General features: G+C 46.6%; 1 protein-coding gene across 1 annotated transcript in view; it reads right to left on the bottom strand.

Moving 5' to 3' along the window:
* LOC126100529 (WASH complex subunit 2) overlaps positions 1-12,858 on the bottom strand; it is a 235,777-nt gene that overhangs the window by 201,020 nt on the left and 21,899 nt on the right. The gene's annotated exons all lie outside the window — the stretch shown is intronic.

The raw sequence follows: 12,858 nt of genomic DNA, 5'->3' as shown, positions 1-12,858 counted from the left end.
AATTCTTTATACTGACGAAGCACTGCTTTTGAAGCTAATTTTCTCCTGCATAATTGTAACAAGTATTTGTTGGTTGGTTGGTTGTTTTGGGGAAGGAGACCAGACAGCGAGGTCATCGGTCTCATCGGATTAGGGAAGGACAGGGAAGGAAGTCGGCCGTGCCCTTTGAAAGGAACCATCCCGGCATTTGCCTGGAGCGATTTAGGGAAATCACAGAAAACCCAAATCAGGATGGCTGGACACGGGATTGAACCGTCGTCCTCCCAAATGCGAGTCCAGTGTCTAACCACTGCGCCACCTCAAGTATTTGTAATGGTGGGTTATTCACCATTCACATAGAGCACTTGAAAACATCGTTGTCAATACCATCCATTTGTGTTACTGATTTCTTGCAATTTCGATTGTTTCACAGTTCTCTTAAAGACACCACATGCTTCCACAGTCTGTTATTGTGTCTTAAAATGTCAACAGTATGAGCCCCACTTTCAAATTTACATTTCAAAAGGTTATAAATGCAGTAAATAATCCCCCTCACCTACTTATGAAGCACTTAATGTTTATTGCCATCACCTGACTTCTTTTAATCGCAGAAAAACATTTACACATACACATTTACACCTACACTATGTGACCAAAAGTATCTGGACACCCCCATATTAGGTGCTTTGTGCTGCCACCTACAGCCAAGTACTCCATATCAGTGACCTCAGTAGTCATTAGACATTGTGAGAGATCAGAATGGGATGCTCTGCAGACCTCATGGACTTCAAACATAGTCAGGTGATTGGGTGTCACTTGTCATATATCTGCACACAATACTTCCACACTCCTAAACATAACTAGATCCACTGTTTCCAAAGTGATAGTGAAGTGGGAACGTTAAGGTACACATACAGCACGAAAGTGTACAGGCTGACCTCGTCTGTTGACTGACAGAGACCGCCGACAGTTGAAAAGGGTCGTAATGTGTAACAGGCAGACATCTATCCAGACCATCACACAGGAATTCCAAACTGCATCAGAATCCACTGCAAGCACTATGACAGTTAGGCGGAAGGTGAGAGAACTTGGCTTTCATGGTCTAGCGGCAGCTTATAAGCCACACATCATGCCAGCAAATACGAAATGACACCTCACTTGGTGTAAGAAGTGTAAGCATTGCACAGTTGAACAGTGGAAAAACGTTGCGTGGAGTGATGAATCACGGTACACTACATGGCGATCCAATGGCAGGGTGTGGGTATGGCCAATGCCTGGTGAACGTCATCTACCAGCATGTGTAGTGCCAACAGTAAAATTCGGAGGCGGTGGTGTTATGGTGTGGTCATGTTTTTCATGGAGGGGGCTTGCACCCCTTGTTGTTTTGTGTGGCACTAACACAGCGCAGGCCTACATTGATGTTTTAAGCACCTTCTTGCTTCCCACTGTTGAAGAGCAATTTGGAGATGGTGACTGCATCTTTCAACACGATTGAGCACCTGTTCATAAGGCATGGTCTGTGGCGGAGTGGTTACATGACAATAACATCCCTGTCAGACTGGATGGCCTGCACAGAGTCCTAACCTGAATCCTATAGAGCACCAATGGGATGTTTTGGAACGTCGACTTCATGCCAGGCCTCACCAACTGACATCCATACCTCTTCTCAGTGCACCACTGTGTGAAGAATGGACTGCCACTTCCCAAGAAACCTTCCAGCACCTGGCTGAACGTATGCCTGCGAGAGTGGAAGCTGTCATCAAGGCTAAGAGTGGGCCACCAACATACTGAATTCCAGCATTTCCGCTGAAGGTTGCCACAAACTCTTAAGTCATTTTCAGCCAGATGACAGGATACTTTTGATCACATAATGTACACTGCTATAGGAAAATAAAACACAGACAGCCGAATGAACAATCAGGTTGTTGTGAAGTACGGCAACAGTGCAACATGCAGGAGACAGATTTTCATTGTTTAGCTGTAACTCAGGACTAGCCGCTCGGAAGGAGAATGAATCTTATAGGTTACCATTGGTCAATGGAGAGGGATATGCAGAACAGCTGAAAACTGGACTGCCTTCCTATATGATGTGGACTTGAGTAGCATAGTTATGCATTAAGGTTTGGTTGGTTGGTTAGTTGGTTGGTTTAAAAAAGAGGGAAAGGGGCCAAACTACGAGGCCATCGGTCCCTTGTTACTAATAAAACAATGCCACAAGTGTGAGAATAAAATAGATGAGACATACAACACAAAACGGAAAGAAAGGAAAGACCACAAGAACAAAGGAAAGGCAACGACACTAAAAGGAACAAAAGAGGACAAGAGAACAACAGAGAGATGCAAGAGTAAAACAAGGAAGATGCAGAGTAAAACAAGGAAGCATATTACAATGGCTAGCAGATCACGAAAATAAAAAGGAAAAGCCAGCCATCCCGCAACACATTAAAACCTTCACCCTAAAAGCACTAGGGTGGAGGAAACAGAGGGACAAAGGACAGGAATGATAAAACCCACCCTCACGGATGAAACGTAAAACCAAATCAGCTGATGAGGCGTTGTCTGCTAAAATCAATGATAAGGAGTTTGGCAACCGAAGATGAAGTCGCAGGGCAGACAAAGGACACAGCAGAAGAATATGGGCCACTGTCAACCAGGCGCCGCACCGACACTGAGGGGGGTCTTCATGGAGCAGGAGGTAGCCGTGGGTCACCCATGCATGGCCAATGCAGAGCCTGCAGAGAACCACAAAGTCCCTGCGAAACGCCCTTATTGAGGACTTCCACACATTCGTGGTCCCCTTAATAGCTCGAAGTGCATACTGAGATTTTGCCATTCTGCCTCCCAAAGCTGAAAAACCTTGTTGCGTAATAACGAATGCATGACAGCTGCGAGGGTGCCCATCTCCAGAAGTGGTTTCCGTGTAGCCTGTTTGGCCTGCCTGTCAGCAAGTTCATTTCCTGGGATTCCCATGTGACCAAGGGTTCAGACGAACACCACTGAACGACTGGACTGTTCCAGGACATAGATGGACTCCTGGATGGATGCTATGAAAAGATGATGAAGGTAGCACTGGTCGATAGTTTTCAGGCTGCTCAAGGAGTCAGTACATAAAAGAAAAGACTCCCCAGGGCATGAACGGAGATACTGAAGTGCATGAGAAATGGTCACCAGCTCTGCAGTGAATACACTGCAGCCCTCGGGTAAGGAATGCTGTTCAGTATAGCCACCGTGCACATAGGCAAAGCCAATGCAACCATCAGCCATCGAGCCGTCGATGTAAACCACTACAGAGCCCCGGAACATGTCAAGAATCGAGAGGAACTGACAGCGGAGAACCACAGGATTAATGGAGTCCTTAGGGCCACGTGAAAGGTCCACATGAAGCTGCAGCCGAGGCGTACCCCATAGACGCATACGTGAACAGACCACAAGTAGAGGTGGTAAAGGGAAGGACTTCAGTTTGGAGAGAAGGGACCGCACGCGAACTGCAATCTTTAGCCCAGACCTGGGCCACCAATGTGGGAGATGGACCGCCGCGGGCGGGAAAAGGAGATGGTAATTCAGATGCTCAGGGGAACTACGAATGTGTTCTGCATAACTGGCGAGCACTTGTGAACGTCGGATCTGCAATGGAGGGACACCAGCCTCCACCAGTACGCTGGTCACCGGACTCGTCCTAAAAGCTCCTGTCGCTAGTTGAACCCTACAGTGGTGCACAGGGTCAAGTAAATGCAACGCTGAAAGTGCTGTTGAACCATAAACCACACTCCCATAGTCAATTCGGGATTGGAGAAGGGCTCCGGGCCTGACACTGGGGCTGTAACAGGAAGATGGGGGTAATGGTCACTACCACACAGGTCATTATGTGCTCTACAGTGGAGAGATGGGAGAAGTCCTAGGCTGCAAATTGATAAATCAATGGCCAAGTAACTACCATGAGCCACACTGAAATGTGTGGCGGCCCAGTGTTTAAGAGGCAGAGGTCAAACTGAGACAGTACTGTTTCGATATCTCTGTCTCGGCCAGTACCACCCCACAAGGGGTTATGGGCGTTAAAATCTCCCAAAAGCAGGAAAAGTTTAGGGAGTTGATCAATCAGTGCAGCTAATACATTCAGTGGTACTGCACCATCTGGAGGAAGATATACATTGCAGACAGTTATTTCCTGGATCATCCTTATTCTGACAACCACAGCTTCAAGAGGGGTTTGAAGGGGCACATGTTCGCTACAGACTGAGTTTAGGACATAAACGCAAACTCCACCTGACACTCGATTATAGTCGTTACGGTTCCTGTAATACCCCTTATAGCCGTAGAGGGCAGGGGTCCTCATTGGCGGGAGGGCAATGCAGATAGCAGGTGTAAAGCTTAACAGTTGTTGTAGCTAAGCCAGGTGGTGGAAAAAACCGCCGCAATTCCACTGGAGGATGACATCATGTGACTGGGAAGGCACGGAACATTCAATGAGGCTGTTTACGCCTCAGGGTCACCTGCTGCCACCGACTTTTTTCCTGAGTAGTCTATATCAATTTTGTCTGAGGGTCCGGCAATATCTAGGTCCACAGTGGACGCCAAAATCTCCACCCCATCCTCAGACACAGAGCTTGTAGGTAGTGGTGGTGTGGGTGCCACCACAATTTCCTTGGTCTTAGGTTTCTTTTTGTTCTTTGGGTTTTATTGGCTGGGAGGACTTCACTGGTTCAGTCTCCAGGACTGAGGATGAGTGTGAAGACCTAGGACCAGCTGCTTTTGGGCTCTTCAGCCACTGGTGGGTGTCTTCTTTCCCACTAGCAGAAGACTAACACTTCTCCGGCTTAGAAGTGGAGACAGACGTATCCGATGGTTGGAGGGAGGGTTGCTCCCGAAGTAGGTGGTGTAGGAGCAACAGGGAGGGAAATGCCCCCATCATCAAGGGGGCAGGTATAGTCTTCCGGCTCTGAGAGGTGACTTGGGTTGGCAGAGCTGATGGTGCCAGAAGTGTTGTAGTGGCGGCGTAAGACGATGTCATATGCACACATTCAAATTTTCTCTTAGCCTCAATGTAGGTCAGTCGGTCCAGGGTCTTATGCTCCATGATTTTCCTTTCTTTCTGGAGAAACCTGAAGTCTGGCGGGCAAGGTGAATGGTACTCTCTGCAGTTGACAGATGGAAGGTGGGGAACATGGAGTATTGAGTATTGGGATGTGATGAGCATCTGCAATCTCGGCATGTGACACTGGAAGTGCAGTGGGAAGACATGGTCGAACTTCCAGCACTTACAGCACCACATCGTGGGAGGGATATAGGGCACAGGACACAGCAGCAGACCATCACATTGACCTTCTCGGGCAATGTATCACCCTCAAAGGCCAAGATGAAGGCACTGGTGGCAACCTCATTATCCCTCGGACCCTGGTGGACACGCCGGACGAAATGTACACCTCGCTGCTCTAAATTGGCGCACAGCTCATCGTCAGACTGCAAAAGATGGTCCCTGTGAAATATGATACCCTGGACCATATTTAAGCCCTTATGGGGCATTATGGTTACAGAAACATCCCCCAGCTTGTCACGGCGAGTAACTCCTGTGACTGGGCAGAGGATGCTGTTTTCATCAAGACTGATCCAGATCTCATTTCGGACAAGCCTCCCACCTCACCAAACTTGTCCTCTAAATGCTCAACAAAAAACTGAGGCTTCATCGTCATGAAAGAGTCCCCATCAGCTCTCGAACATACAAGGTACCAGGGCGAATAAGATCCGCTGTCACCCTTAGCCTGACATTCCTCCCATGGTGTGGCAAGGGAGGGAAACGATTAGGAGTTGCACTTCTGCAAGTTGAATTGAGCTTGTGATCACTTAAAGACTGCTGGTGTTTCACCACCAGCAAGAGATAATGGCCTACACTTCATCGTGTGTCATCTGTCCTGATGCAACCCACTCCAACCAGGGGCCCTCCCCATGGGCACCATCCAGCGGCAGCAGAGGCCACCTGGCAGGATGGCCATTGCCGGAGTCCTGATGCTCCAGGGGGATGGGCATACGTGGGGAGTTAATGGTGCAGGCGTCAGCAGAGCGTCAGGGGGCTACAACCAACAGGGTACATGGCGGCCCCACCACAACGGACTGGCTATCGTGCTGGATATCAGGTGCAAAGAAGTTCATGCTCATCGTCGACACAGAAAGCAACACTGCATAGTGCGTGGTGGAAAACGCACGCAGGAAGGTGTACTCGCCCAAGAGATGGAGAATGGGTGGGACTGCAATGCGACGATGAGAAAGTGGGCTAAAGATCTCAATGCATGATGTACACGATGCACCATGTAAGGCACCCTTCCCCAATAGGCTCGCTCTTCGGTAAAATTTTGAAGAATTTGAAGAATGGAGGTCAAACCCTACCCGGGACCATCGACTCTTACGACAGGCAGGAATACCTCAGGCCTATTCTAACCCCCAGATTCGCGGAGGAGGGGGACGGGAGCTGTAGGCATTAAGGGGAGAGGGGAGGAGAGGGGGAGAAGAAGAGAAACCTGGCAGGTCACCACTTTGGACTGAAACTGTGGCGAGAGGGATCACATTCCATGCCCATCACTGATATAATCATTGCAAAAGGGTTTCCAATAGCTTTTTAAAAATGACAGTACCCTCCCCCTACACCACTGGACTGATTTCAACTAAATTTGGTAAATATACACTGCTTGCAATACAAGAACCAGCATCGAAGGAGTTGGAACCTCCTAGCCAACATAGGACCCATGTTACAGGCAAAAAAAGTGTTTTCAACACCTGACATGTAAGCTACGCACATTTGAATGGACATTGCTGAGTGCGGTGGGGGGAGTGGTGGGGAAGGAGGGGTGGGGAGGGAGCGGGGAAGGGAAGGAAAAGATATGGAGGAGATGGATAGTGAGAGAGAGGAGGGGGGGGGGGGGGGGGAAGTGGACAAAGATAGGGGAGACAGACACACACAGAGGTGAGCAGAATGACATAAACCCTGAGATGGTGGAGGGGGGATGGACAGAGAGAAGGGGCTGGAAGAGGTGAACGGACATGTGGTACAACATTAAATAGACCATGGATACATATACCACGGTAACACTAAACCCCAGTAGTCAATACAGCTTACGCAAAGTCCTCACAATTGAGAATGCTGTGGACAGCTTTCAACTGCTAAGTGCTACAAAGTTTTGTGTGTGTGTGTGTGTGTGTGTGTGTGTGTGTGTGTGTGTGTGTGACTCAATGATAACGTTATCAGCACGCTTACAAAATTAGTAGAAACAAATGTGGTTAAAATGAAGAAAATGTGAGAAAAGAAGTAAAAAGCTATCTGAGATAAAATCATGTTCACTCTCACCCAATCTCACCCATGATCACCTGCACAACCACACTACGTCACATAATGGAAGAAAGTGTTTTAAGATGTTCTAAAATTGTTAAATATGACTAAGGATGACAAGAAGAGAACTACAATGGCTTCACAAGAATACGTTGCTGGCTGATCACTTACCACAAACATGGACGAGTCAGCCCAAAAACTTTACGGAGCAAGTCGAACAATTCACAAACTTTAACAACTCACAAAATTTTAAAAGTTATAGCACATTTGTTTCATCATTAACTAAAGCAGAGGGCAACTCTGTCAGCAGCTGAGCTGCTGCCCTGTGGTCTGAAAATAGAAACAGTGTCCAGTAAAATAAGGCAGACAGTGAGTGATATGCACACCACAAGTACCACACATTGGAGGGTTCTCTCGCCAGAGCACGAAGCTGTGCATCACAGGACTATGGACTATGCGAAGACGTGTAAGGAGGCCCTCATTCCACCTATTTAGCTGGAAGGAGGTACATCATGACTGCGTTTTGGACGTCACTAGACACAGCTTATTACTTGTCACTTCCAGAAATTATTCTTCCCATCTATGCTGGTGTCTGTATATCAACAGCAAGGCAACAGTGTGTAGGGGGGACAGTACACTGAACTAAATTAGGATCACGACACACCTCCTTCACTGCCGTATCTGCCCTTTCGTTCCCTGGTATACCAACATGGCCTGGCACCCAACAGCCATTCCTTAGGCTTTGTAGGTGGAGGAGGGTGTCCTGGATACTCTGGACTACTTTATCTGCTGAGTAGAGAGTGAGGAGCAGTAAGGGAATTGGAACAGACAAGAAATTTAGCACTCAAAACGCGTCTTATCTGCTCCAATACCCACAAGATCAAGTATAATTCCATGTCGAAGACTTGAGGCATTCAAATCTTGAGGTCAAGATAAGGGAAAACAACAGAGTAATCAATGGAGTCCCCTAGTTTACACACGTTTGTAAACACAATTATAGAGTTGTGGTGGTTGCCTGATATGTCATAAAATAATGTATGTAAAACATGCAGGAGTGCAATCTCTCCTTTACTGTACTGTTGCAGCCAGGGTGGCAAGCAATAAAACTCTAGAATTGTGGCTGTACTTGCTCCACACCAAGGGACTCCAGCACACACTGCATGTGTATCTCAAACGGCCTTGCTGTTCATTGATGATTTGAGAAAAGGCGTTTTAGAGTCAGACGGATTGTGAGTGACAGTTCCAAGCCTCAGCAAAGAGACTGGGCATGGGGCTGGCCAGTCTAATTCCCTCATGGTAGACAGCATCATCAATTATCTTCAAACAGAAGGCCTCACGGATCCGAAAACTGAAAATGCGTCTTAGTGGCCCACTGCGCTGTAAGTTGTGACTTAAGAGAGTCGCTGTTGCAGGTTTGGAGGAGGAACAGAAAACCGCAAAATAGTCAACAAATAAGGAGCAGTGTACAGAACTCCTTACTGTAGACGTGATATCATTTATGGCTATGACAAAGAGGGTAACAATTGAAATACCACCCTGAGGAACACCATACTCCTGCTCAAAATGCTCTGACAACGTGTCACCAACTAAGAACCAAAATACGTGTTTAAATAGGAAGGACCACATGCAGATCAGGAGCCACAAAAGCCCCACTGGTAGAGCTGCCCAGGAATACTGTATCTTCAAATAGTGTTGTACACCTTACTGATGTCGTAGAATATACCAAGAAAGTGATGACTTATAAAAGCCAGCTACATAGTTGCCTTTAGGAGGTTTGGGTTGTGGACAATACATCAAAATCTCCTGAATACACAATGAGAGCGATTAAGTGTTTGCCAAGTCTCCAACATCCAGACTAGATGATGGTTAACCATTTGTTCCAGGGTCTTTCCTACAAAGCTCATGATGGTGAATATTCTATCTTTACCTTGTTTGAGGAGAGGTATCAAAATGTAGCTCTCCACGAGTTGGAAAAGCAGCCTGTCTGCCATATCAAACTAAAACATTCAAGGAGGACTTCCTTTTGTGCTTAAGACAAATATCGAAGCGTGCTGTACAGGTTTTGCTCATGACCGGGTGCAGCATCATGAGCCTCAGACAGTGCTGAATCCAGCTCCCACATGGAGAAAGTGCAGTTATGAGACAGAATTCTATCTCCAACCCAACTGGTCCCTCTCTCTCGTCACACAGTAGCAGCAGAAATGCTGGGTCCAGGCTGACGGTGGCAGTAGTCATTGCAAAATGCTCTGTCATCGTCTGGGCAATGTTCCCGGGTATTGTCTAGAGACACCCTTGTTTCAGCATTGCTGGTATGGGTACATGATTGTGTATGCCAGAAATCTAACATTCCCATACTTTTGTGTAACAAGTGGAATGGCTGACAGATTCCAGAAACACCTATCACCACCTTTCTCTTGCTATCCTTAATATGAATCAATCTCTCACGACTTGAAAGACTGCAAGTATGTCAGCTATTCAGTGGCATTTAAACTGTTTTAGAGCAACACACCTGATCCGGATCGATAAGCAGCACGCATTAGTCCACTAAGGTACAAGTTGCCTCCTAAGGTGACCTGAGGACTTTGAGATAAGTCGGCGTATGGTGAATCACACATGTTGTGTGGTCCACCCATTCCTGGACACTGACTTGTTCTTCAAACACAGTCAACTCGCTGACCAGCATCCAGTTAGCTCTGCTGACCTTAGATGGCACCACCTTTCTCTTCAGTAATGCTCCATTCGGTAGGTGGTTCCAAAGTGGGAAGTGGCCACTGGAGCCAAGATCATCAGCTGCTTCTCAATGAGCAGAGCCTGCAAAAGCTGGAGTGCAGAAAGAGAGGTGGATGGCTGAGTATGGCCCAATAGCAGCTGAAACGTGAGTAGGATTGCCTGTGTTGAGGATGCACAGCTCCTGACACATCATAAGACTCTCCAAAACTCAAATCCTAAGGCTAGCTGAGTTTGAGCCCAATAATATATTATGGGTATCGAAATCACCCAGTAGTAGAAATGGGTGGAGGAGTTGTTCGACAAGATGAGAGACTAAAGAATCTATCGCATCCTGTGGAGGTAAATACAGTGAGCAGTAGTGATCTTTTGACCCACATGAACTTCGACAGCTTCCCCATAGCACAGAGATGTCAGTGACTTTAATGTGTGTTTCCTGTAAAAACAAGCACAGGTGGTGGGCCTGTGCTAGGAGTATCAGTTTCTTCTCATGAGTTGTGAAGCCATTCGTGTTCCACTGCAGTATGAGAGCCATTTTATCACAGGGATTGGACTTTCAACCTATCTCTGTGTCAGGATGGGGGGCCTGCAATGGGTGGAGGTTCAATCTTGAGGCGAGATGGTTGCACAAGGGCAGGGGTCACATTCCATTGGCTCTGAAGCAAAAGCAGTAGAACTGTCACACCAAATGACATCAACCTGATCAGGCAGTTTATTGCTTGTTTTCGCCTGTGGTGGAAGCTTCTTATTTGCTTTCAGGCCTGGGATGGCTTTGTAGGAACTAACGCAGCAATGGTAGAGGCACTACTGGATTGTTTGCCAGCTCTGGCTTTGAAGGTGCTGAGAAATGCGGCTTCATCTCATGTTCTCAAGGGAAATATGGGCTCTGAAAATAACTGCAGCTTTACAAGTGCACTAACAAAGGCAGGTAGCAGTCCTGACACTAGCGACCTATGTTTGTGTGTTGAGGCATTGGCTTTTTAAGGGCTGAAGTGAAAGATGTAGTGAATGTGATAGGCTGCTGTATGGTCTTACGGATCTTTTTGGTCTCACCAAATGGGGTACATGTCGTTCTTTTCATTCTTCAAGGGAGTTTCCACAGCCCTACTACAGACTGTGTGATCCCCAGAGCAACTGACACACTTTGGAGCACATGAACAACCAACTTCTTCGTCAGTGGCCTTACCACATTTGTCACAAGTGGCTTCGTCCTTACACCCAAGAGTATTTTACCTGTAACACTGATATTTAAAACAGCACACTAGTTGGCGACATAAGGCCGCATACTTCAGTGAAAGAAATCTCCCTTTACATGCTTTGGAAGTTTATGCTGTTGAAGGTAAGTATAAACGAGTCTGACTTGACCAGATCGCCATCTACCATTTTCATTATAATTTGCATGTCAAAAATGCCTTCTTGGGACCACTCAGCTTTCAGTTCCTCTTTGGGAATATCTAATAGATCTCTGCCTGACACCTTTGCTGTAGTTCAAGGGACTGTTTAGCTCAAGCTTCAATTGCATATTTCCCCAAAGGGTTTCCACTCTCAGCTGTTCCACCTTGACAGCCATGCACCTCATCAGCATGCAGCACACCTTGAGATCGAGGGTTATTTTACAGAGGTTTTTACCATCCTCATGAGCCAGACAGGCAAGCCAAGATCCCCATTCCCTGTGGCACACACTACACCTCCACTATGCCATACAGTGGTCAATGAGTCATGCAAAGAGGTTACTGTAACAGATGACTAGTGACACTTAGCAGCCCCCAGATCAGAATTCTGGGGTCGCCAAGCTCGTACTCAGTATACAAATGTTGAGCCCCTGAGCGCTACAAAATCAGAACGATAGCCATCAACATTGCACCATTTTCTCAATATGGCACTGCTAAGGCAGTTCACATTATTTCATTTACTATGACAGATATTGGAATAAATAAACACTCCACATATCCTGCACAGAGTGACGGGGGAGAAGGAAATATGTGCAATATATGTATCCAATTCACGGGCAGGCGAAGCCATGGGGAAAAGGCTAGTACTCCTACAAAATGCAGGGTGCAGTTGATGGCTACTTCATCACCTGTGAGTAGGATGTATATGGGAAGTGTCAAACTTAAGTACACTCTGCATGTTGGTCAGAACAGTGCATCCCACAAGCATAAGGACAACTGTCAGGCGGGCATCACACTAACATTGATGTGGATCCATTCCATTGGGAATAAAATCATGGATACACATGGTGTCACCAACACATAGTCTGCATAGCAAGACTGATTTTTTCTGAGTACCTGTGGTTCGCTTAATTGGTCTTAATTAGTCAGATGTTGTTATGGTTCGCTATTCTTCTTCCCATTCTTGTAGAATTAGGTGTCATAGTTAAAAATCATATGTCAGTCACAGATGTTCCAAGGTCATGCATTTCTTTAGTTTTTTCCTTGCTTGACTTTTAATCAGCCAGTTCATTCTCTGCAAAGCCCATATAGCTTGACATCCAACTGAGAATAACATCAATGTATCACGAGGTTCTGGTAGCTGGTCCTGTCTGTTGTGTGCAAGTGTGTTCTGTGTGTAGCTGCTCTAAGTTTAGCAGTAGACCATATTACTTCAGTTCTGTAGAGATCTTTGTTAAGTGGCACAACTAAACAACAGCAAAAACCACTTCGTCACTGATTCTGGAACCATGAGTGCAGATAGTTTCTGAGTAATCGTTGTCAACTGAGAGGAACAGCCGTCAGAATGTAGTTCGAACAGTGTTCTCCTTTGATATGTGAGACAGGTCTAGGCATAACACAGACCAGATATAGCTGGATGGGATCTTCTTGCACAATCCTGCTGAA

This window comes from Schistocerca cancellata, chromosome 9 (assembly GCF_023864275.1).
Source record: "Schistocerca cancellata isolate TAMUIC-IGC-003103 chromosome 9, iqSchCanc2.1, whole genome shotgun sequence".
NCBI lineage: Eukaryota > Metazoa > Arthropoda > Insecta > Orthoptera > Acrididae > Schistocerca > Schistocerca cancellata.
Note: the sequence above shows the minus strand (reverse complement) of the source record. Positions and strands in the feature narration are given on the sequence as shown.